The following is a 24,815-nucleotide window of genomic DNA, read 5'->3' as shown; positions in this document are numbered from 1 at the left end:
TGGTTCCTGGCCCTCAGTCAGAATTCAATAAATGTTTGGAATGAATAGAGCAGCCAGTCACTGAGAAATGTCACTCTTAGATACCTCGTCTTCCGTCAGAGCCTGTCTCATTTCATTTATCGATCCTGAAATGCTGGTAGGCCTTTTTCCATTTCCCTTTTCTCTTAGGGCTGATATCCTGGATATTACAGTAACAGTCCTTGAGTTTTTCCTTTGAATCCTGGATAAAGGCCTAAAAGAGCAGCGAAACATTTAAGTGCCTGCGCCCTGAGTGTTAAGGTCAAACTTAGATCTCTTTCAGATGCTTGAAATGCACTAGCTTAAAACCTGCTCTGTATCAATGGATTTCAAATTGTTCTTGTGACTGAAAGACTGCCTTTTAAAATGCCAGCAGAGAAAACTTGGCCTGTCAGACAAAGGTACACCCCAGTGTGATGACTCATAATGTGATGTGGCAGGTGGGAAATCTTAAAAAAAATCACTATTTCCTCATAAACCCAGCTGCAGAAATCAGATGGGATGCAGTGCTGGGCGGGGGTTGCACGTGGCAGAGTTGCAGGGAGGAGCTTCAGGGAAACAGCAATTATGGAGGGGCCAGGATCCCGGGGCTCACAAGAGAGGTTTGCGGCACCCCCAATTCCGGGTTATTCCTTCAGTTTGTGCACACGCAGATACTCTCCTCCTTGCTTCACCTTCGCACTCCCTATGTTTTGTCTATTCAGTTCCCTTTAGTCTCTCCCCCTTGAGATAGGCAGGGAGCCAGAGAGAACGGAAAAAAATATCTCAAATCTGTTGCCTATTTTGAGAAACTGATGGTTTTCTAGAGATATGGAAGGAAGGGACAGAAGAATAAAGCCATTAACTAAAATCAAGATTTGGGATCATTTGTTATTTGGGTTAACCTTACTTTTCCATTGATCTAAAGAACAAAACAAAACAAAACAAAAACCTTACAAGGTAATGGAAAAGCCAAGATAGGGAGAGAAGGGATCTGGGTTCTGGTTCTAGCTTGGGAAGGAGACCTTGAACAAACCACACGACCCTCCTCTAGGGCTCAGTTTCCCTGTCTGTAATACAGGATCAAGGATGACAAATCCACCAGAAATGTGCCCTCTCAGTCTGAGCCTGTGGCAGACATCTGTCATGGATTATGGTGCTCTCTCCTAGGGAGCCGGACTGGGCTTCAAAATCCTTCTCAACAGGACGCCAAGGAGCCACTACAGCTGATGAGAGGGGGTCAGTGCACAGGGTGAAACCTGCTGGCCATTCTGAACACTAGCTCTAAAATTCAGTCACTCAAACTATGTGTTCATCATCAGTGAGATCGTGGGCCCCACGCTGCAGGAGGAGCTAGTTGACGAATATCAAGGGTAAGCTGAATTTCTCAAGGCGTCATTGGGGGTGTGCATGAGGTTACACCAACAGAAATAATCTAAATGTCTCTAGAGGGCTCTTGCTTCTACCCACATCCATCCTTAGCCTCCTGCGGATCCCCTCACCACCCGGGGATTTCTGACAGCCCCTGTGGGTGTCTTATAGTGCTCAAGAACTGGTATTTCTTGTAATTCCATAATGGTCCCCTCCCTGACATCCATGGCTTCAGAAATCACTGTCCTGCCCTTGCCATGCAAGGCTCTGGCTCAGGCTCTGACTTCTAGTGTTCCCCAAGGCTGCAAAACAAAAAATATCAAAGCCACCTTACATTCTCTCCATTTCTGACTGTCCCAGAGCCACAATGGCATGACTAGAAGGCTCCCTCACAGACTCAGGGCTGTACTCTGTGGTTCCTGGCATTCCTCCTGGAACTGGGTCCTTCAGGTTTGACTGGCAGTCTCTTACTCTATAGTGCTCAGACATAGGCTTAAAGGGATTGGAAACAGACGCTGTTCCCTCTTCTCTCTTGCCTCAAGTGTCCTCCCACTTCTTTCCTCACCTGGTGGTGATGGTAGTAGTGATGGCGGGGACTGACATGCAAATAAGTTCCATGTGAGACCACAGTCCAATTCACCAGACACAACCACTAGGGTTTGGATTTCAGTTTGGTCTCAAGGTAGGGTACCTTTGATGCAAGTAACAGTTAACAGGAATATGGAGGATTTGACTCAGGTCCCCTAAACCCCCATTTGAAGCAGCAAGTAGGGGGTGGGTTGGGGTCTAGCCAGTCCTTACAGCTATGACCTGGATAACATCTTCTTATAAGGACCCAGAAAGCTGGAGATGTGTGTGGTTGATGTTGCTGTTGAGGGTCCAGTGAGGGGTGTGTGTGTGTATGTGTAGGTCCCATTGGCTTTATCTCTAAGGACATAACAATCTGACCGTGAAATCAGAGTTAAGCCTGGAGTACTGATGGTACGTATCATGGAGGCCACATAAGGGATAGATCAGTATGGGCTCAAAGCACAGCCTTTAGGGAAGAGAGGGGCCATGGAAGACAGCAAGGCTCAGGGCTCAGGATAGACATAGGGCAGAGTAGAAGGAAACATTCAAGAACAATGATGAACCAACCTGATAGGAGCACAAGATGCTCTTCGGTGATCTCAATAGTGGACGTTAGAGACATTGGCTGGGTGGGGCGAATTTGTGGAGAGCCCTAAAGTCAAACAGAGATGTTTGAATTTGATGCAGAGACCCTAAGGAAACGTTTCTGGCAATCTGTCTAAAGGGTAGTTGGAAAGATTAATCTGGCAGGCGTTTGTAAGACAATTGGAGAGAGAGAAACTGAGAGAGCGGTTTCAAAGGCTCTTATGTGACTCATCCCTCCAGGAGTTTTAAATTTAATTAGAAAATAAGGCAGCCATGTGTATTGTACATATTATGGGAACATCAGTGTTCTTCTTTAAAAATTTTTAAAAACATACTTATTTTATTTTTTGAAGAAGTGATACAGCCATGTGGCTCTTATATCCAGACAGTATTAAGAGGAATACAGTGAAGGATTTGCTGTATCTCCGTCCCTAACTGTCTCATTCCCACCTGGCACTCTGTCCCCCCACCACCCAACACCACCACTCTGAACCATTCTTCATGATTTCCTTGTGTATGCTTCTGGAGTTCCTTTATGCAAACTCAAGCAAATACTAATGTGTATTCTTATTTTCTTTCTGTGTTGCAAAAAAAAATAACATGCTATACAAGCTTCTCTGGATTTTGCTTTTCTTGCTTAAAAATAGATCTTAAGGATCTTTCCACATCATTCTTATTGTCAGCTGCATAGTATTCCATTATGCAAAGAACCAGAGCCTTATTGATGGACGTGTTTTTAATAGTCTTCTGCTGTTATAGGTGGTGCTGCAAAAAATAGTTTGGTCTTACATCATTTTGTGTGTGTGTATGTATATCCATAGAATACATTTCCACAAATGGGCTCACTACATCAAAGTCTACATGTATTTGTAATTTTAAGAGAGATTTGCAAATTGCCCTCTTCAGGGAGTTGTACTAATTTGCATTCTCGCCAGCAATTTCTGGCATTGCCTGCTTCCCCACAGCTTTGCCAACACAGTGGGTTATCGCTTTGGGGGCTTTTCCTGTCTATTAGGTGAAATCTTCACACAGCTTTAATTTGCTTTTCTCTTATTATGGGTGAGGTTGAGCATCTTTTAATGTCTTTATGGGCCCGAAGGATTTTAAGCTCCTTCTCAAGGGGCTGACTTCATCGTTTTCTGTATCCCTCCCAGAGCCCTCCCAAATGCTTGCTACAAAGTAGGTTTTCATAAATCCAATAAACGTTTGTATGAATGAGTAGATAAATGGTTACGTAAGTGCTCATGCTGTTGGAGTTATAAATCTTCAGTTAGATAGGATTTTTCTTCCAGCAGCGTGAGATATGATAAGCTCACAGAGCATGTAAAGCAGCATGTATGTGTTCGAGACTACATGCAGTGTTCTAAGAGGGAATGGCCTTAGGCTGAAAAGTGGAGAATCTTACATGAAATACACTGTTCCTCCCCAGAAAGGTGAGGGATTGGAGGCAGCAGGAATCCGCAGCTCTTCCCCTGGCTTCTTGTTCATCTAAAGAGTGGTTTGGAGATGGGGTAATTAAGTGGTTTTCATAGAACTAACTAGTAAATCAGTAGAGACAAAATAAGGCCCCAGCATGTGGGTTCCTCAGCTCCTTCCAGTTTCATTTCCCCTCAGAACCCACCCAGAACTCAGCTCCTGCGGCAGGGCAGACTGTCATTAGCTGGAGTTTCAAGCCCGAGTTCCTTTATTTCTCTGTTTCTATGTGCTCCCACATCAAAATGCCATAAGCCACAAGCAGTGCATGTTGGATTGTCTGTCCGTTTCAAGGGATTTTATGGAATTTCATTCTCCAGCAGCACATTTGTCAACTGTGTTATGCTATCTGCAGTTAAAAAGAAGCCACTGCTAGACGGGCGGAGGGTGCAAGCAATTGTCAGCGAGACCACGGCAGAATTTTCCGTGGTGCACGTTACCTGACGTGACTTTCCTAGTAGCTGTGCTCCAGCTGAACCATGGCCCCGAAGGGAAAGCCGACCCCAGGAATCATGAAGCCCTCCACCGGCTTCCGCAGCCCCCTTCCTCCTTAGAGAGTGGGAGCTGCCTCCACAGCCACAGGGAGGCTCCTCAAGCTGAGTGGCCCAGGATATGGATCCATCAAGCCAGAGACCCGTCAGGAGCGACAGCCCCACTGAGGAGCAGGGAGCAGAAAAGGGATAGGAATGGAAGCATGCGAAGGCCGACCTGAAATCCAGGTCGGAGCCCTCATTCCAGACCCTCTGCGACTGAAAATCATCCTAGCAGAGATTGTCAGGGACCTAGGAAAATAATGTGAATGGGGACTCCACTTGATATTTTAAATAGTCCTGTTGATGGAGATTAGCTGTTTAAAATAAGGACACTTAGAATATTAGGATACCTACAAACTCTCCATCGCTGGTTCTTTTCCTTTCGGTTACTTTTCGTGTGTGTGTGTGTCTGTGTGTGTTTAAATGGCAAGTCAAGAAGAAACAACTTTAACATATGTTCAGCATTTAGCAGTCTATCTCATACATCTGTGCGCACATGTCATTTCCTCTCCAGAACACCCTGTGTGTTATTTCCATCTCCACAACCCACCCGTTTTGTAGACAAGGAGGAGCCAGGAGAGGTTGAGTGACTTGCCCAAGGTCACACAGTTCATAAAGAGGAGAGCCAGGACTTTGACTCGAGTGTTCTGAACCCCAAACTGGGGCTCTGTCCAGGATTTATTTCTTAACTCATTGCAAAATCAGTTTAAGTGAAGGAATTCCAGCACCAAGAAGTGAGAGAAGAAGCATTATCCTCCCTTTCATCAATAGAACCATTACAAAATGGTTTCCCAATAATCTGAAGTCGTAGCGGTGGTCCTTGAGGCAAACACAGGGATAAATGAGTAATCACACCTCTGGATGATGACCCTGGTGGTTATGCCACAAGGCAGTGCGTCCACTGCAAGGCAGTGCAGCTGAAATTTAGAAATGGAACCACTCTTTAAGATTTGTCACTTATCCAGAGATAAGCTTGTTCTGTCACAATTCACAAACCGCAACATGACAACACACAGTTCTCATCAAGTATTTATTTAGCCCCGCCATATGCCCACAGTTTCCAGAGGAACACTGGGAAAGAAATGGAGAAGCAGCTTCAGTCCACAGTCCCTTCACAGGAAGAAATGACAGTCCAGCCTATTTACTATTGCTTTTGTCATCAGTTATTACCCCCATGGGAATAGCCAAAAGTCTGGCTTTCTGACATGAAATATAAGTTTTTTTAAGATGTACTTCTTTCATGCAAGAAGAGGGAAGATTTCTTGAGCAATTACTATGTGCCAGTCATCTTAGTTACTGGATACCTGCAATTAAAGAAAGAAACCACTTAACTAAGAAAGAAATTTGCTTTAAGAATAAATATGTTGGGCCAGCTCCCATGCCTTGTGGTTAAGTTTGGCATACTCTGCTTCAGCAGCCTGGGTTCAGTTCCTGCGTTTGGACCTATACCACTTGTCTGTCAGTGGCCATGCTGTGGCAGCAGCTCACATACAAAAAGAGGAAGGTTGGCAGTAGATGTTAAATCAGGGCGAATTTTCCTCAGCAAAAAAAAAGACAAAGAAAGAAAGAATAAATATGTTAACCCCTAAATAAGTAATGTCTTTATTAATTATCTTACCTGCTTAGCATTTAGTCACATATCATGGCTTACATATAACCAAAGATTTTTAAATATTTCAAACTCTTAAAAATAGGTCTCTTTAAACTGCCTCTTGTTAAAGATCCCCTGCCCCAGTTGTTACCTATTTTCAGATATCAGTTTTTCCACAGAGTCACACAGAAATAATATGAAACTTCTTAGGAAACACACATCTATTTTATTTCCAAGGAGTGTATTCTCCAAAGGCCAAATAAAGAACGTAGGTGGCTGGTATTGTCATGGTCCTGGATCAAAACCCAAACGAATTTCCCACAAAGAAAATTATTCATTGAAAAGGATGTGTCCCGAGTTTTCTACCATACTTGCGTTACCAAATTAATCAGTGAGGCTCTTCAGCAGAGAGGAAAATAAAGCTAGAAGTCAAGTTAGAGATAAATCTACCTACTGCTCTAATCCTGATGTCCATTCCATTTTTGACCCATCTATCAAGTAGGGTCACTTATCCTGTCCTGGTGGGGAATGTTGTTTTTCAGATAAGGGACGTCTGCAAAAGAACTGAATCTTATCTCTTTCTTTTTCATCTTAACCACTTTTGACAAACATCAGCCCAAAAATCAATTGCATACTGCTCTGTCAGTGTAAGGAGGGTATAATATTATAAAATATTTAGTCTCTTCCTGATATGTAGGGCCCTGCTTTTTAAACTCAATATCTGCAGGTAAGCAGCTCTAGGACAAGAGGACTCAAAGCAACTAAATAAACATAGAGCAAGCCTTCCGGGATCATCCCTTAACCTGGAGAAGGTGGGGCTCCGGGGGGTGAGCTTCAGTGCTCTTAAAAAGTTTTGGCACACATGCAGAAAAATTAGCAAAATCTTACTTTTCTCCATAAGTCAATTTTGTATCCTTTTCTTTCTTTCTTTCTTTCTTTTTTTTGTGAATGCCTAGAAAGTAGAATTTTTATGCTCAGTAAGTTATTGGAAAATATGCAACATTTTTTGATTGAAGACTCCGGTGGCATTGGCATTGCAGTTGCATCAAAACAAAAGGAGGGTGATGGATTTATCAGAGACGGTGTGAATTGCATTGGCCTACTTGGCCAGGACTCATCTGTAGAAGCAGAAAATCTGGAGTGTTTGATTTCTCAGCAAGGCCAAGAACGCCCAGGCAGCTACTTTTTAAAAACCAGTGTCACACTAGAATACGTCTGTGTGTGTGTGGTGTTATTCTTATTAGCTGTTTTTATTTTTTACTTTGCATTATAGAAAAGCCCTACAAATCTGTTTGATTTCCTCCTGCAATTGGGACCAACCATAGACTTTGTTTATAACGTCGAGCTATGTTTATTTCCCCAATAATACAAAAGGGAAAAATACCAACAGTTAATCTTTTGGGGTCATTCATCATTTGCCATTTTAAGGGTAACAATTTTGGAGTTATATTTTCACCCAGGGACATGAAAGTTTCTAGCTAGAGGAAAAGAAAGAAAGAAAAAAAATGCCAAGATTTAAGGACAGAAGGAGCCTACCATGAAAACTGAGAAGGAATAGACAGGGAGATGGGAGGACAACAGCAGTGTGGAGTTCTGGGAATCGAGAGAATGGAATCAGAATTAGTTGATGGTGTCAAATAAGATTAGGACTCCAAAGAGACTGGTGGTGGGGAGGGGTTCTGGTCCATCACATAAGAAGCTTGGAAGCCACTACTTTGTCCTAACAACAAGTAAAAAGGTGAACAAACTGAAAAATTGACCACTCTTCTTAGATCCATAAGAGAAGTGAGGTCACAGGGTAAACCACTGCCTCCAAAATTGGAGAAACCAACAGGCAAATACAGAGAACCATAACTCCACAGGAACCCGTGCCAAGATAGAGAAACCTGAAGTGTAAACGACAAATTGCTGGAGGCTCAATGCAGACAACTCTGAGAGTTAAAAACTCTAGGGGACTCAGTCATAGGGGGGCTCCCTCACTTTTGCCAGCTTTATCTCCAAGAGCTCTACCGTATCCTCACAGTGAATATCAGAGAAAACTCCCTTCATGCTTCCAGCAGGGGAAGGGTAAAAGGAACCTTTTGAAACGTGCCAGAGCTCTCTGTTCTTCTTAACAAGGTCTGCCCTCGGGGGAAACTCTTTAACCAGTGCCTAACCTGCTGGGGTTTCGTGAAAGCCTAACTGACATAAAGGAAGGGAAATACCCAACTCTAGCTAAAATTAGCTTTCCATGTGGAGGGAGGTTAATATCCAACCCCACCCCCTCTAGCCTTCCATGTGGGAAATAGGAAATATCCAACTCCAGCCCACTCTAGCCCTCCTGTGTCACCTAAAGGGGGCAGGGGGAGGTGGGGACTGAGAAGCATGTGTGAAGTTCACAGTCCAGAGGCACAGGCTCACTAAAAGACTGTGACCTAACCATAGTAATACAGAGCACTTCCCCTCCCCCACACCTTACAGCCACATCACTAAAGGCCTATTTACAGCAGTTCATTTTACCTAGTACATCATGTCTGGCTCTCAAGAAAAAATTACAAGTCATACTAAAAGGCAAAAGAAACCCCACAAAAACCCAAGTTTGAAGAGACAGAGCAAGCATCAAAACTAGACTCAGATATGGACAGGGATGTTGGAATTATCAAACCAGGAATTTAAAACAACTATGATTAATATCCTAAAGGCTTTAATGGATAAAGTAGACAACATACAAATACAGATGGGTAATGTGAGCAGATAGGTGGCAATTCCAAGAAAGAACAAAAAAGAAATGCTAAAGATCAAAAACTGCAACAGAAATGAAGAATGCCCTTGATGAGTTTTTTAGTAGACTGGAAATGGCTGAAGAATTTCTGAGCATGTGGATATCTCAATAGAGACATCTAAAATTGAAAAACAAAAAGAAAAAATACTGAAAAAGAAGCAGAACAGAATATCCAAGAACTGTGGGACAACTACAAAATGTGTAACATGTGTGTAATGAGAATACGAGAAAGAGAAGACAGAAAGGAACAGAAGAAAGATTTGAAACAATAATGACTGAGAATTTCCCCCAAAATTAATGTCAGACACCAAACCACAGATCCAGGAAGCTCAGAGAACACCAAGTAGGATAAATGCTGTAAAAGCTAAGCATATCGTTTTTAAACTAGATAAATCATTTTTAAACTATAGGAAATTAAAGATAAAGAAAAAATTCCTGAAAGAAGCCAGAGGAAAAAATACCTTACCTAAAGAGGAGCAAAGATAAGAATTACATCCAATTTCTCTTCAGAAACCATGCAAACACAAAGAGAGTGGAGTGAAATATTTAAAGTGTTGAGAGAAAGACCACCAAATTACAATTCTGTGCCCTGCAAAATTATTTTTCAAAACTAAAGGAGAAATAAAGACTTTCTCACTTGTTGTCATTAGATGTGCCTTGCAAGAAATGTTAAAAGAAGTTCTTTAGATAGAAGGAAAATTATACAGGTTATAAATTCAGATGTACATAAAGAAAGGAAAAGCATTGGGGAAGGAATTAGTGAAAGTAAAATAAAAACTTTTATTCTTCTTATTCTTAATTGATCTAACAGATAGCAGTGTGCAAAATAATAGCAACGATGTATTTAATTATGTATGCTTATGTGTACATGTAAGCATATATGTACACATATATATATATGCACTTAGGTATAAGTAAAAAGAATGATAGCAATGATACAAGGCAGGGGAGGAAGGAATTAGGATTATTTTGTTATTATAAATTACCCACACTACCAATAAAACAGGATAGTGTTTTTTGAAAGTGGATTTGGGTTAATTGTAATTTGGGTTAGATGCAATGTATATTGCAAACTCTAGGGCAACCACTTAAAACAGTGAAAAAAGAAGTACAATTGATATACTAAAAAAGGTGAGAAAATGGAGTCATAAAACGTTCAGTAGAAACCATAAAAGGCAAAAAGAAAAGTGGAAGACAAAAACAGAAACAAAGAAAAAAGGCAACAAATAGACAAAAGTAACAAACATGGTAGATATTAATCCGGCAATATCATTAACTACTTTGAATGTCAATGATCTAATGCACCAATTAAAAGACACATTGTCACAGTGGATCAAAAAAACAAGACCCAACTATACGCTGTCTACAAGAAACCCATTCTAAGTATAAAGACACATATAGACCAAAAGTAAGAGTGGAGAAAGGTATTCCATGCTGGGGCCGGCCCGGTGGCGCAGCAGTTAAGTTCACACGTTCCACTTCTTGGTGGCCCAGGGTTCACCAGTTCGGATCCTGAGTGCGGACATGGCAATGCTTGCCAAAAGCCATGCTGTGGTAGACATCCCACGTATAAAGTAGAGGAAGACGGGCATGGATGTGAGCTCACAGCCAGTCTTCCTCAGCAAAAAGAGGAGGAATGGCAGTAGTTAGCTCAGGGCTAATCTTCCTCAAAAAAAAAAAAAAAAACAAAAAAAGATACACAATGCTAACACTAACCAAAAGAAAGTAGGAATAGCTATATTAATTTCAGACGAGCCGAATTCACAATAAGGAAAGTTATCAGGGATAAAGAAGGACATCGTAATGATAGAAGGTTAACTCTCCAAGAAGACATAATAGCCCTTAGTAAGTATGCACATAACAACAAAGTGTCAAACTACATGAGTCAAAAATTAATAGAACTGCAAGGAGAAATAGATGAATACACTATTAAAGTTGGAGACTTCAATACCTCTCTGTCAGAAATGAACAGATCCAGCAGGCAGAAAATCAGTAAGAACATAGTTGAACTCAATAACACCCTCATTCAACTGGATATGATACACATCTATACACTACTTTATCCAAAAACAGCAGAATACACATTCTTCTCAAGCTCAGATGGAACATTCACCAAGATAGATACATTCTGGGCCATAAAGCACGCCTCAACAAATTTAAATTTACACAATGAATTTAAAAGAACACAGAATGTCTGCTTTCAGACCACAATGGAATTAGACTAGAAATCAATAACAGAAAGATAGCTGGAAAATCCCCAAATACTTGGAGATTAACCAGCACACTTATAAATGACACATGGGTCAAAGAATAAATCTCCAGAGAAATTTAAAAATACTTTGAACTAAATGAAAATGAAAACTTGACACCAAAATTTGTGGGACATGGTGAGAGCAGAGCTTAAAAGGAAATATATGGCATTGAATGCATGTTTTAGAAAAGGAGAAAAATCTAAAATCAATCATCTAAGCATCTACCTTAGGAAACTAGAAAAAGAAGAGAAAATTAAATCCAAAGTAAGCAGAAAAAAGAAATTGGAGAAATTAGAGCAGAAATCAATGAAATTGAAAAGAGGAAATCAACAGAGAAAATCAATGAAACCATAATATGATTCTTTGAAAAGATCAGTAAAATCAATAGGCATCTAGCCCAGCTAAGAAAAAAAGAGAGGAAATTATTAATTAATAAATTATTAATATCAGAAATGAACGAGGTGACCTCACTACAGTCCCCATAGACATTAAAAGAATAATAAGAGAATACTATGAACAACTCTCTACCCACGAATTTGATAACCTAGATGAAGTGGACCAATTCCTTGGAAGACACAATCTGCCAAAGCTCACACAAGGAGAAACAGACGATCTGAATAGACTTAGATCTCTTTAAAAATTTAATCCATAATTATAACCTTCCAAAATAGAAAGCAGGCCTCAGATGGGTGCACTGGTGAATTCCATCAGACATTTAAGGAAGAAATTATACCACTTCTCTATAATCTCTTTCAGAAGGTAAAAGTAGAGGGAATACTTCCTAACTCATTCTGTGAGGCCAGAATTACCCTAATACCAAAACCAGGTGAAGACATTATAAGAGGAGAAAACTACAGACCAATATCTTTCATGAACATAGGTCCAAAACTCCTCAACACTTATCTATTTTTCATTTTGTTACCTGTGCTTTTCATATCCATGAAATAATTTCCAAGACCAACATCATGAAGCTTTTCTCGTGTTTTCTTCTAGGAGTTTTATAGTTTCAGGTTTTATGTTTGTTTTAATCCATTTTGAGTTGATTTGTGCGTATAGTGTAAGATAAGGGCCCAATTTCTTTCTTTTGCATGTGGATATCCAGTTTTCCCAGCCCCATTTATTGAAGAGACTATTCTTTCCCCCTAGTGTATTGTTGGCACCTTTGTCAGAGATCACTTGCAGTTTTATATGCATGGGTTTATTTCTGGGTTCTCTCTTCTGTTCCATTGATCTATGTGTCTATTGTTATGCCAGTATCATACTGTTTTAATTATTGTAGTTTTGTAATATATTTTGAAATCAGGAAGTGCAACGCCTTCAGCTTTGTTCCTCTTTCTCAAGATTGCTTTGGCTTTTCTGGGTCTTTTGTGGTTTCATATGAATTTTAGGATTGTTTTTTCTATTTCTGTAAAAGAAATTCCATTAGAATTTTGATAGAGATTGCAATAAATCTGTTTATTGCTTTGGATAACATGGACATTTTAACAATATTAAGTCTTCTAATCCATGAACACGGGACGTTTTTCCATTAGTTTATATCTTCTTCATTTTCTTTCATCATTGTATTGTAGTTTTCAGTGTAAAAATATTTCACCTTTTTGGTTAAGTTTATTCCTAAGTATTTTATTCTTTTTGATGCTACTGAAAATGGAATTATTTTCTTAATTTCCTTTTTAGATAGTTGGTTGTTAGTTTGTAGAAATGCAAGTGATTTTTGTAGGTTGATTTTGTACACTGCAGCTTTACTGAGTTTGTTTATTAGCTCTAACAGATTTTTTGTGGAGACTTTAAGAGTTTTCTACATCATGTCATCTGCAAACAAAGAAAATTTTGCTTCTTCCTTTCTGATTTGGATTCTTTTACTTCTCTTTATTGCCTAATTGCTCTGCCTAGGACTTCCAGTATTGTGTTGAATAGAAGTGGCAAGAGTGGTCATACTTGTTTTCTTCCTGTTGTTAGAGGAAAAGATTCAGTTTTTACCATTTTTGATGTTAGCTGTGGGCTTGTCATATATGGCCTTTATTATGCTAACATACATGCCTCTATACCTAACTTGTTGAGCATTTTAATCCTAAAATGGTGTTGAATTTTGTTAAATGCTTTTTCTCTATTGAAATGATCATATGACTTTTGTCCTTCATCCTGTTAATGTGGTGTATATCACATTTATTTATTTGCATGTGTTGAACCATCCTTGCATCTGATGCATAAATCCTACCTGATTATGATGTATGACCCTTTTAATGTGCTGTTGGATTTGATTTGCTAGAATTTTGTTGAAGTTTTTGTATCTGTTCTCTAGGGATATTGGCCTTCAACTTTCTTTTCTTGTAGTGTCTTTGTCTAGCTTTGATATCAGGGTAATGCTGACCTCATAAAATGAGTTTGGGAGTGTTCCCTTTCATCTTTTATCAAACATCTGCCCAACAAACAATACAATCAATAGAGTGAAAAGGCCATCTATGGAATGAGAGAGAATATTTGTAAACTATATATATATGATAGGGGATTAATTCCTAAAATATATAAGGAACTCCTACAACTCAATAGCAAAAAATAAATAAATAACCTGATTAAAAAATGAGCAGAGGACTTGACTAGACATTTCTCCAAGGAAGACATTCAGATGGCCAACAGGTATATGAAAAGGTCCTCAAGTTCACTAATCATTGTAAAAATGCTAAAAAACACAACGAAATATCACTTCCACCTGTTAGCATGACTTCTAAAAAAATATAGCAAGAGTTGGCAAGGATGTGAGAAATTAGGACCCTTGTACATTGTTGGTGGGAATGTGAAATAGTGCAGACACTATGGAAAACAGTATGGAGGTTTCTCAAAAAAATAAAAATCGAAGTACCATATGATCCAATAATCTCACTCCTGCATATATGTCCAAAAGAATTGAAATCAAGATCTTGAAGAGATATCTGCACTCCTATGTTTATTGCAGCATTAATCACAATAGGCAAGATATGGAAACAACCCAAATGTCTATTGACATACAAATGGATAAAGAAAGTGTGATATATACCACAATAAAATATTATTCAGCCTTAAAAATAAGGAAGGCCTGTCATTTTCAACAATATGGATGGACTTGGAAGACATTGTACTAAGTGAAATTTTAGTCACATAAGGGCAAACACTGGATGGTTCCATTTATGTGAGGTATCTCAAATAGTCAAATTCATAGAAGCAGAGGCTAGAATGATGGTTTCTAGGGGATGAGGGGAGGGGGAAATGGAGAGTTGTTCAATGGGTATAAATTACATTAAGATTAATAAGTTCTAGAGATCTACTGTACAACTTCTATAGTAAAACTCTAAGTACTGTAGAACTTATAGCTCTCAACACAGCATATGCACTCAGAAACTTATTAAGAGAGTAGACTTCATGCTAGGTGTTCTTATCACAAACAAACAAACAAACAAGGGAACACAAGAAATCTTTTGAAAGTGATATGTTTTTTACCTTGATTGTTGTGATGATATTATGGGTGTGTGCATATATCCAAACCTGTCAAAATATATACATTAAATATGTACAATATTTTGGATAGTAAGTATACCTCAATAAAGCTGAAAATTTAAAAAACTCCTTAGCAAAATATTAACCATTGAATCCAACCATGTAAAAGAAGAATAATATACCATGACCAAGTGGGATATATCCCAGTATGCAAGGCTGGTTCAGCATTCAAAAATCAACTAATGTAATTTATCACATCAACAGGTTAAAAAAATAAAATCATATAATCTTATCAATAGATGCAGAAAAAGCATTTGACAAAATCCAACACCATTCATGATAAAAACTCTTAGTAAACTAGGAGTAGGGGGAAGTTCCTCAACTTGATAAAGACTCTCTCAAAAAACCTTCAGCTAATGTCATATTTAGTGGTGAGAAACTTGAAGCTTTCCCACTAGGTTCAGGTACAAGGCAAGGATATTCCCTCTCATCACTGCTTTTCAATGTTGTACTGAAATTTGTAGCTTATGCAATAAGACGAGAAAAAGAAAGAAACGGTATACAGAACGGGAAGGAAGAAATAAAACTATCTTTGTTCACAGATGACTTGATTGTCTATGTAGAAAATAAGAAAGAATCAACAAAAACACTCCTGGAACTAATAAGTGATTATAACAATGTTGCAGGATACAAACTTAACATACAAAAGTCAATCGCTTTCCTATATACCAGCAATGAACAAGTGGAATTTGAAATTAATCAACAATACCATTTACATTAGCACCCAAAAAATAAATTAAATACTTACAATATAACAAAATACGTATATCATCTATAGGAGGAAAACTACAAAACTCTGAACTAAATAAACAGAAAGATACTATGTGTTCATGGAGAGGAAGCCTCAATATTGTCCAGATGTCAGTTCTTCCCAACTTGATTCATAGATTCAATGCAACCCCAATCAAAATCCCCAAAATTTATTTTGTGGATATGGATAAACTAATTCTAAAGTTAACGTGGAGAGGCAAAAGACCCAGAATAGCGAACATAATATTGAAGGAAAGGAACAAAGTTGGAGCACTGACACTTCTCAACGTAAAGACTTACAATAAAGCTACAGTAATCAAGACAATGTGGTACTGATGAAAGAGTAGACAAAAAGATCAATGGAAGAGAATACAGAACCCAGAAATAAACCCGCATAGATACAGTCTTTTCAACAAATGACACTGGAACAACTGGACATGCATACATGAAAAAATGAATCTAAACGCAGATCTTACACCTTTCACAAAAATAAATCAAAATGGATCACAGACCTAAGTGTAAAATGCAACACTGTAACTCCTAGGAGATAACATTTGAGAAAATCTAGATGACCTAGGGCTTAGCGATGACTTTTTAGATCCAACACCAAAGGCACAATCTATGAAAGAAAGGATTGATAAACTCGACTTATAAAATTAAATCCTTCTCTTCCTAGAAGACACTGTTAAGAGAATAAAAAGAGAAGTCACAGACAAGGAGAAATATTTGTAAAAGATACATTTGATATAGGACTATTATTCAAAATACGCAAAGAACTCTTAAAACTCAACAATAAGGAAACAACCCAATTAAAAAATGGACAAAAAACTTTAATAGACACCTCACCAAAGAATATACACAAATGGCAAATAAGCATACAAAAAGACACTCCACATCAGAGGTCAGTAGGGAAATGCAAATTAAAATGAGATGCCATCACATACCTGTCAGAATGGTCAAAATCCAGAACACTGGCAACAGTAAATGCCAGGGAGGATGTTGAACAATGGGAACTCTCATTCATTGCTGGTGGGAATGCAAAATGGTACAGCACTTTAGACGACAGTTTGGCAGTTTCTTACAAAACTAAACATACCCGTACCATAGGTTCCAGCAATCATACTCCTTGGTATTTACCCAAAGGAGACGAAAACTTATGTCCACACAAAAACCTTCCCGTGGATGTCTATAGCAACTTTGTTCGTAATTGCCAAAACTTGGAAGCAACCAAGGTATCCTTCAGGAATTGAATGGATAAATAAACTGTGGTACATCCAGACAATGGAACATTATACAGCACTAAAAAGAAATGAACTATCAAGCCGTGAAAAGACATGGAAGAAACTTAAATGCACATTACTAAGTGAAAGAAGCCAATCTGAAAAGGTTACATACTGTATAATTCTAAATATATGACATTCTGGAAAAGGCAAAACTATGGAGACAATAAAAAGATCCATGACTACCAGGAGTTAGGGGAAGGAGGGATTAATAGGAAGAGTACAGAGGATTTTTAGGGCAGTGAAACTTCTCTCTATGATACTACAATTGTGGATACTTTTGTCCAACCTCACAGAATGTACAACACCAAGAGTGAACCACAGGATAAACTATGAACTGTGGGTGATTATGATGTGTCAATGTAGTCTCATCAGTTGTAATAAATGTACCACTCTGGTGGGGGATGTTGATAACAGGAAGTATATGCATGTGTGGAGGCAGAGGTGATATGGGAAATCTCTGTCCCTTCCCCTCTATTTTGCTGTGAACCTAAAAATACTCCAAAAAATAAAATCTACTTTAAAAAAAAGACACTCGGTTGTGGCAATAGGAGGTGGTGGGTGACCTCAGAAGAGCAGTTTCAATGAGTGCAGAAACCACACTACAGGGGAATGAGGTGTGAAGAGTAGTTGAGAAAATGGAGCTAGGGAACCCCGACAGCATTTCCAGGCATTTGTTTGTGAAGAGGAAGAAGATTCAAGTTAGTAGAGGATTGGAAGTTGGGGTACAGGGAGGGATTTATTGCCACTTGTATTAGGATCCAGCACTCTGGCATAGATTGTAAGTGCCATATGTGCTAGGATTTCTCGGGGTTAGGCTACCTTGGTGTGTCAGGAATATCAATGGCTTCATTTATAAATCAAAGAAGTAGAAGGCCATGTATTTATAATTTACTCCACTCTCCATGGTGTCTTTAATATTTATTCGTTCATTCTCAAAAGGCCATATGTGTATCCCATCAATTTAGATGCTCAGCAAGAAGCCCTACCAAGCCCAGCATAAATAAACAGGGAGAGCCTCCCTCTCCTAGAGCCAACGTAGTTCCATTGGGAGGAATACAAGGACTTAGATTACTACTTAGACCTTTTCTTCCTTGAGCTGGTCCCCCAGATGTGCTGGGAAAGGATGTTTACTACTCTCTCATCCTGTCCTGATGACATGCAAGGTCAGGACAGCTGAGAGCCTCTGAATAGCCTACAGCCATCACAAGTACACACGTGGCTTTGTGAACGGAGGACCTGTAAAATGACCACAGATAATTAAAACCCAAGACGTGGCATGTCCAGCCCTGGCCCTGTGACCAATGTCCTTGCCCAGAAAGAGTATGGTAGATCCATGTGCACAGCTGGCACAGAGGACAGGGAGTGCTCAATCTCATGGCCAGACAAGAAGGCAGTAAGCAGGCTGGGTGTGGGCCACAGAGGCATAATGGAAAGTAAGGTCAAGGAGTCAGAGAGGAGGCAGCAAAAATAGACGGCCGCAAATGCAGCCGTTCCGCACACAGCAGAACCTTCCCGGGGAAGAGGTGGGGCCACGTGCTGGAGAGACTGCCTCAAGGAGGAAATGCGGAGACTATAAAAGATACCAGGGGAAAAGAAGAACAGGAGAAAAGGAAATGAAAACAGAAGAGAGGGGTGTCACATTTCTTTTGGCATTTAAAACACTTCCAGATTGCATCCTAAAATCTAGCTGGACCAAGAATTACAAACTTCTGGCAAACTCAAGGCCTTAGCTTTGGCATCCTTAGTGTTGTAATATCAAATCACAGTTCAATGTTAAGTTTTATTATTCAACATGAATTAAAAGGTCAAGAGGAAAAAGAGCTCTGTGGTGTTCCATTAAAGGAAAAATCTGATCATCTTAAAGCAATATGATTTTAAAGCAGCTCACGTTAAAAAGGGCAGCGTATAAAGGAACATGGGCAGTGAATGCCTGTTGCTCTCCTGGAAGCACGTGTGCATGCTGGGAAGGGTGTTCACAGGCAGAGCTGATGCTTCTCTCCAAATGATTTGCTTACAGGAAATAGAGGGAACATCTGTCAGTAGATGATTAGCCATGTAAGTAAAATAAATGACATATTCCTCCTCTTTCCTTCCCCAAAATGTGTTGTTTTCTAACTCTGACCCTGTGAATGTGCAACATCTTTCACATCACCTGGGGAGCATGAAAAGAGATCCCTCTTAATCAGAGTACTAGATGTCACAGGTGTCATCCTTAGATAATCTCCAGGACAGTCATCTTGTGGATTCCAGTTTGAAGTCTTAGAGACAGGTTCATTTGGATGCACCATTGGGTGTTCTACTATGACCAGTCCAGATGCTCCTACAGAGAAGTCTGTCACCACCTGTGTCATTGACGGGAGCTACCAGGCAGGCACTTGCGTTGTACTTAGCTACATTGTACAACTCAGCCACCGGTCAGACCATGAGCTGCTGTTACTGCATTGATCCTTCACACGAAACTGCTCTTAGACCTCTGAACTTTGAACCTCAAACCCTGAAATTCCCTCCTCCGCCTCTTTACCTGCTGCTCCCTTGCCTCAAATAGCCCAACTCCTGGCCCTTGCCTACACTCTGCTCCTCTATCCCCTTTGGTCTTCCCTGCCATCAGAATACCTGGAGAATGTTGCACTTGAGAAGAATGTGTGTTTTGCTGTCGTTGAATAGAGTGTTTTATAGGTGTCTGTTAGGTCTACCTGGTTTATAGTGTAGTTCAAGTCTTCTGTTTCCTTGTTGACCTTCTTAGTTGTTCTGTCTGTTGTTAAATGTGCTAAATCTTATTGTTGAATTATCTTCCTCTCGTCAGTTCAGAGTTTGCTTCACCTTTATTGGGCTCTGTTGTGAGTTGTGTACATATCATTGTTATATCTTCCTGATGGATTAACCCCTTGTCATTATAAAATGTTCCTCTTTATCTCTAGTAACATTTGTTGTTTCAAAGTCTATTTTGTCTCACTTTACTATAGCCCCTTTAGCTTTCTTATAGTTGCTATTTGCATGGTATATCTTTTCCATCCCTTCAAGACTTTAGACCTATCTGTATCTTTCAATGTAAAGTGTGTCTCCTGTAGCATATGGTTGGATCTTGGTTATTTTTTCCATCTGATAATCTCTGCTTTTTGATTAGATTGTTTAATCCATTCACATTTAATGTTATTGCTATAGTTGGATTTATATCTGCCATTTTACTTTTTGTTTTCTATGTATCATGTCTTTTTTTGTATCTCTCTTCCCCCTTTACTGCTTTATTTTGCATTAAGTGGATATTTTCTAGTGTAGCATTTTTATTCCTTTAATGGTTTTTTTACTATTTATTTTTGAGTCTCCTGTTAGTTGCTTACCATCAAAATCTCCATTGTTTCAGTAGCACCCTTAGACTTGAACTTCTCCATCTCTCTGTTCCAAATAAAGTCAATTACCTTGAAGAGAACGATGAAGCTCTTTGTTGTTATGCTTGCCTCTTCCCCTGAGCCAAACCTCTGAGCCAGTGCTCTGGAGCTGAGGTTGGGGACAGTGGTCTGCTTCTCTTGAAGTGACACTCCTGCTTTGCCAGTGAGGTGCTGGCCAGGGGCAGCAGCCTTTTGCCTTTTTCCTTCTCACCTTGCCTCTTCCAGTGTGGAGCCATCACTTGATGAGAAAATTGGGGCAAAGGCAATCAGGACCCAGTATTCTTTGTGTGCTGCACCAAGGTAGAGCTTCCGCCTTACAAGTGGGAGATGGATAAAGGAATGGAGCCCCAGATGTTTCAGCTGCTCTTGCCTGGAATAAAACTTCTGCAACACGGAGCTGGGGGTCATGAGAAATGCTGCCAGTCTGCCCCTCCTAGGGAGATACCCTAGACTGGGAGTTAAGGGAGAAGGAGCCTGTGTTCTAATCTGTACTTACCCAAAATAGAGCTTCCATCACCTGGAGTGGGGGATGGGAAGGGACTGAGTCATAGCTCAAATGCCACAGACTCACTTTTCTTACCAAGATTTAGAAGGTTTTGAATAAATATTTCTCCATTTGCTGTGTGCCCTTAGAATAATTTCCAGAGACTTTAAATGGTTGTTTTTGTTTTTTAATAATTTTCACCAGCTCTGGTTGATTTGCTGGTGAGAGGGTCCTCTGAGCTCCTCACACCACCGTTTTAGAAATACCAACCACCTTATCTTTGATTTTTAACTGAGGAACCATTGCTCTGTGTTCCTCCAGAAATTCCAAAGGAGTCTGACAGCCAGTGTTTGAAGGAAGGAAGGAAGGGAGAAAGAGAGAAAGGGAGGGAAGGAAGGAAGGAAAAGGGGAGAAGAAAGGAAAGCTGGTCCTATTGTCACACAAAACTGTTTATCAGGAGGACTTCTTCCACCCGCATATTTATGTATTCAGCAACCGTAAATGAGCACCGTACATATGTGAAGCCCTGTGCTAATTCCTGGAGTACAAAGTCCTGAGAGTAAGGAGCGCACAGAGAAGTTAAAGACATGGACTACAATAAAATAGGCCTTACCATATAATGTGGCAGTGGATGAGGGAGGCATGTGCAGAGTCGTGGGCCACAGAGAGGGGGGAGTGACATTCTGCCTGGAAGAATCAGGGTGGGCTTCAGGGTCAGCCACATTTCAGCTGCCTCTCGAAATAAATTCATCACGCAGACATGAAAGAGAAGAACATTTGAAGAATAGGAAATAACAAGGTCAAAAAGAGCAGAGGCATGTAAAAGCACAGTGTGGGGGAAGTTCAGAGGACTTCAAGTGGTGGAGTGTAGTTAGAGCACAAGATGCGGATGTATGGTGGGGAGCAGCACAAGAAGAGCGTTAGGTGAGGGCCCAGTTGTTAAATCTGTAGGGTTTGGAAATGATACTGTAGACATAAACACTAGGGCACTTCTGAAAGTGCTTAAGCATCAGAGAGAAACGATCAGATTTATTTCAGAAGGATATTCCCGACAAGCATAAAGAGAGGATCAGAATAGAGCAGAGACAAATTAGGAAGGTATGACATGCAGTTGTTTAGACATGAGACTGTGAGAGTTTGAACCCAGGCAGTGGTATTGAGGATGAAGAAGAGATGAGTAGGACAGATCCTTATCAGAAGAAATCAAAAGATCTTTGTGACCAGTTAAACGCCAGTGCTAAGGGAAAAAGGAGTCAAGGATGGTTCAGAGGTTACACATGTGGCAAGTGTTTCTGTTACCTACTGCTGCCTCTTGATAACATCAATGCTTTGATTTTTGAAGAGACTAGAGTTCCTTGTCCAAAATTCTTCGTTTGTCAAAGATGTGTCTGTGTCACGCTATGTGGTCACATCTGACCTTCCTCCTTGCCCTCTCTTGATGACTTCATGGCCAGTTATGCCAGCAACCAGAGGCTGGGCTGCCTCCTTCAAGGCTTATGCTTCCCTCGGGTGTGACATTTCCATCCACCTACAGAAGCAGCAGTTAGTCCATGGCCTGTTCTGGAAATGAGAAATACACTGCCATCTGGTGATGCCAGAAATATTGGGAAAGTGGGCTACTGGGAAAGAAGTCCTGACCAATTAAAATTTACAGATACATCTTAAAAGCTGCTAACTCCCATCTAACCTTTTGCTGAAGTGGCTGACAAGCACAAAACCTGGTTCGCGTGTAGCTTTCTTTTGTCATAAACTAGGACAGTCACGCTTTCAGTAACCCAAAGTTCATTGTACATTAACAAGGGTAAAAAATGATCAATTTTAAAAGGCAGTTCTTGAAAGGCCTTTACTCACCGTAGGCGTGTCGCGACACTGAGTTCCATGAGCTGTGGTGATCTCCCACAGTCAGGAGACAGTGAGCTCCTTCAGAGTCTTGTTAGCACCAGTCCTGCTCAGTGAGTGGTGCTTGTAAACATTCCACCTGAGCTGGCCGGGCCACCTCAGCCTGCTGGCATCCAGACTGGGTCAAGGTGAGCTGCCAATTGACGGCCTGACTAGGCTGAGGAGGAGGCGCCAGCAGCTGTCTTGTATTCCATGTTCAACTTTTAACCCGATGCTCACAGTTTTCAATTATAAAAGAATACCTGCGTGAGATAAAGGAACATTAGATGCAAAAGTAGGGACACTTCACTGGGACCCTTAAGTTAGTGCCCAAGTTTATACTTAACACACAGGCTAATCTAAAGCAGCTATGGGATTTAATTGAGATCATTTTTTCCAAAAGGAGGGTAAGCCTCCATTTGCACAGAGGTTCCCTCATCCTCCAGATACTCAGCAGCCAAAATAAATATGTTTTCGTTTAGCCTGGAAATGCAGATGGTCTCCAAATGGCTGATAGTCTATCTTGTTAATCAAAGCCGAGCCAACATTAACCGCTCCCTGCCGCTCAGCTCTGAGCATGTGAATAGTCCTACCTCATTCCTCCCTTCCAAAGCCGGCCAACCTCAAAAAGTGCAACGAGCGGTCAAGCAGGGGCAGTCCCTAGCCTGCTCTGCTCTGTCCTCCTGCTCTTGGCCCACTATGCTGACGCCTGCCACCCTATCAGACCATAACACCCCTGGTAGAAACATAAATACAGACAGCAAACTGTCGAAGTCATAAACATGTACACTAGATGAACTGGGCTATGTGAAATACAAAGAAAGTGACAGCGGGAGATTATTGGAATGACACCTCAGGCGAATTTGAAGAAGAGCAATGCTTTGTTAGAGATGTAAGAGGAAGACAATGAATGACGGCTTAGAGGGAGCGGGGCTAGTCCTATACGGGAAGGAGTGAGCCAATTTATTTGGCTGGAACATGAAACACCAGCTGGAGGGTAGAGGCAGATGTGGAATGACAGCACCTGACAGGGTCCAAGAGTTGGAATTTTTATTTAATACAAAAGACAATTGGCAGTCACTGTGGGAAATCAGAAAAGAGAAGTGATGATATAAAAATATGGTTAAATAAGTTAAAGAATGGCCCTCTGATGGGATTTCATGAAGTTATTTTTTTAAATGTTTTTGAAGAATTTTTAATTACACTGGAAATGTTTCATGATGTGATGAGAAATGAAAAACATGAATGCAAAGTTTTGTTTATGATATAATTTCAATTAGTTCCATAGACCTAAACATGCACAGAAAAAAGTCTAGAAGAAAATACACTCAAATATTATAATTACTATCTCGTGGTAGTCCAATTAGAGATTATTTTCTTTTCTTTTCTTTATTTTTTTTGTGTGTGAGGAAGATGGGCCCTGAGCTAACATCTGTTGCCAATCTTCCTCTTTTTGCTTGAGGAAGATCATCACTTTGCTAACATCTGAGCCTGTCTTCTTCTATTTTATGTGTGATGCTGCCACAATGTGGCTTGATGAGTGGTGCAATGTCTGTGCCGGGATCTGAACCCACGAACCCCGAGCCTCCAAAGTGGAGAGCACAAATTTAGCCACTATGGCACTGGGCTGGCCCCCATTTTCTTTTATTTTTAAAAGTTTACTCCAAATATTCTACAAATAATTTTAAAACATGTAATTTTTTTTAAAAAAATATCCTGCTTTGAATGTGAATATTATGTGATGCCTGGAGCTATAGCAGACACCTTGTTACCATGAGGCAACTCAGATTAGGATGAAAAATCAATACACTAAGAACGATGAAATACTAACCCAAGATCGTGAGGTGAATCACTGAACTGGTGAGACTGCCTAGCTTTGAACTTCTTGCTAAGAAAACTGCGTCTGTCCTTATAACTTAAGACATTAATAGACAGATAAAACTTGCAGCTGAAAGCATTTCCTAACTGATACAATAAACATGGTCCGCTGGGAAAAGAGACCATAGGTAACCTAAGTAGGGTAGAGGTGTATGTTGGAGAATAATGGTCCATGTTGAAGAATACTAAGTTTGCAGAGATGGGGTGGAATCAAATAACGGAGGGCCCACTAGATATCTCAACTGAGACGCCCAGAGTAATGTAGCTGTTCTGTCTTATAGACCTTATCATATTCTGCCTTTTCTATAGTAGTTTGTATATATATATATATATATATATATATATCACTTTTTTGTTTACTAGATTATAAGGGCTGGGAACTTGTACAAAGAAAGTATTCAGTGAATATTCGTTAACCGAATGGTTAGATATGGAGCTTGAGGTATCAGTAGTGGGTCTTCAGCATAGATCAAATGTTTAACATTAAAGAAA

The 24,815-nt window shown here is 40.1% G+C and overlaps 1 protein-coding gene and 1 long non-coding RNA gene across 7 annotated transcripts in view; one reads left to right on the top strand and one right to left on the bottom strand.

Moving 5' to 3' along the window:
- Positions 1 to 24,815, top strand: part of KIF6 (kinesin family member 6) — a 371,498-nt gene that overhangs the window by 227,386 nt on the left and 119,297 nt on the right. The gene's annotated exons all lie outside the window — the stretch shown is intronic.
- Positions 5,702 to 22,556, bottom strand: LOC139077318 (uncharacterized). Its single transcript, XR_011529718.1, has 3 exons — positions 22,419 to 22,556; positions 16,359 to 16,440; positions 5,702 to 5,833 (listed from the first exon to the last, which is right to left on the bottom strand). It is a non-coding gene; the product is annotated as an uncharacterized lncRNA (long non-coding RNA).

Source organism: Equus przewalskii, chromosome 19 (genome assembly GCF_037783145.1).
Source record: "Equus przewalskii isolate Varuska chromosome 19, EquPr2, whole genome shotgun sequence".
Classification (NCBI taxonomy): domain Eukaryota; kingdom Metazoa; phylum Chordata; class Mammalia; order Perissodactyla; family Equidae; genus Equus; species Equus przewalskii.
Note: the sequence above shows the minus strand (reverse complement) of the source record. Positions and strands in the feature narration are given on the sequence as shown.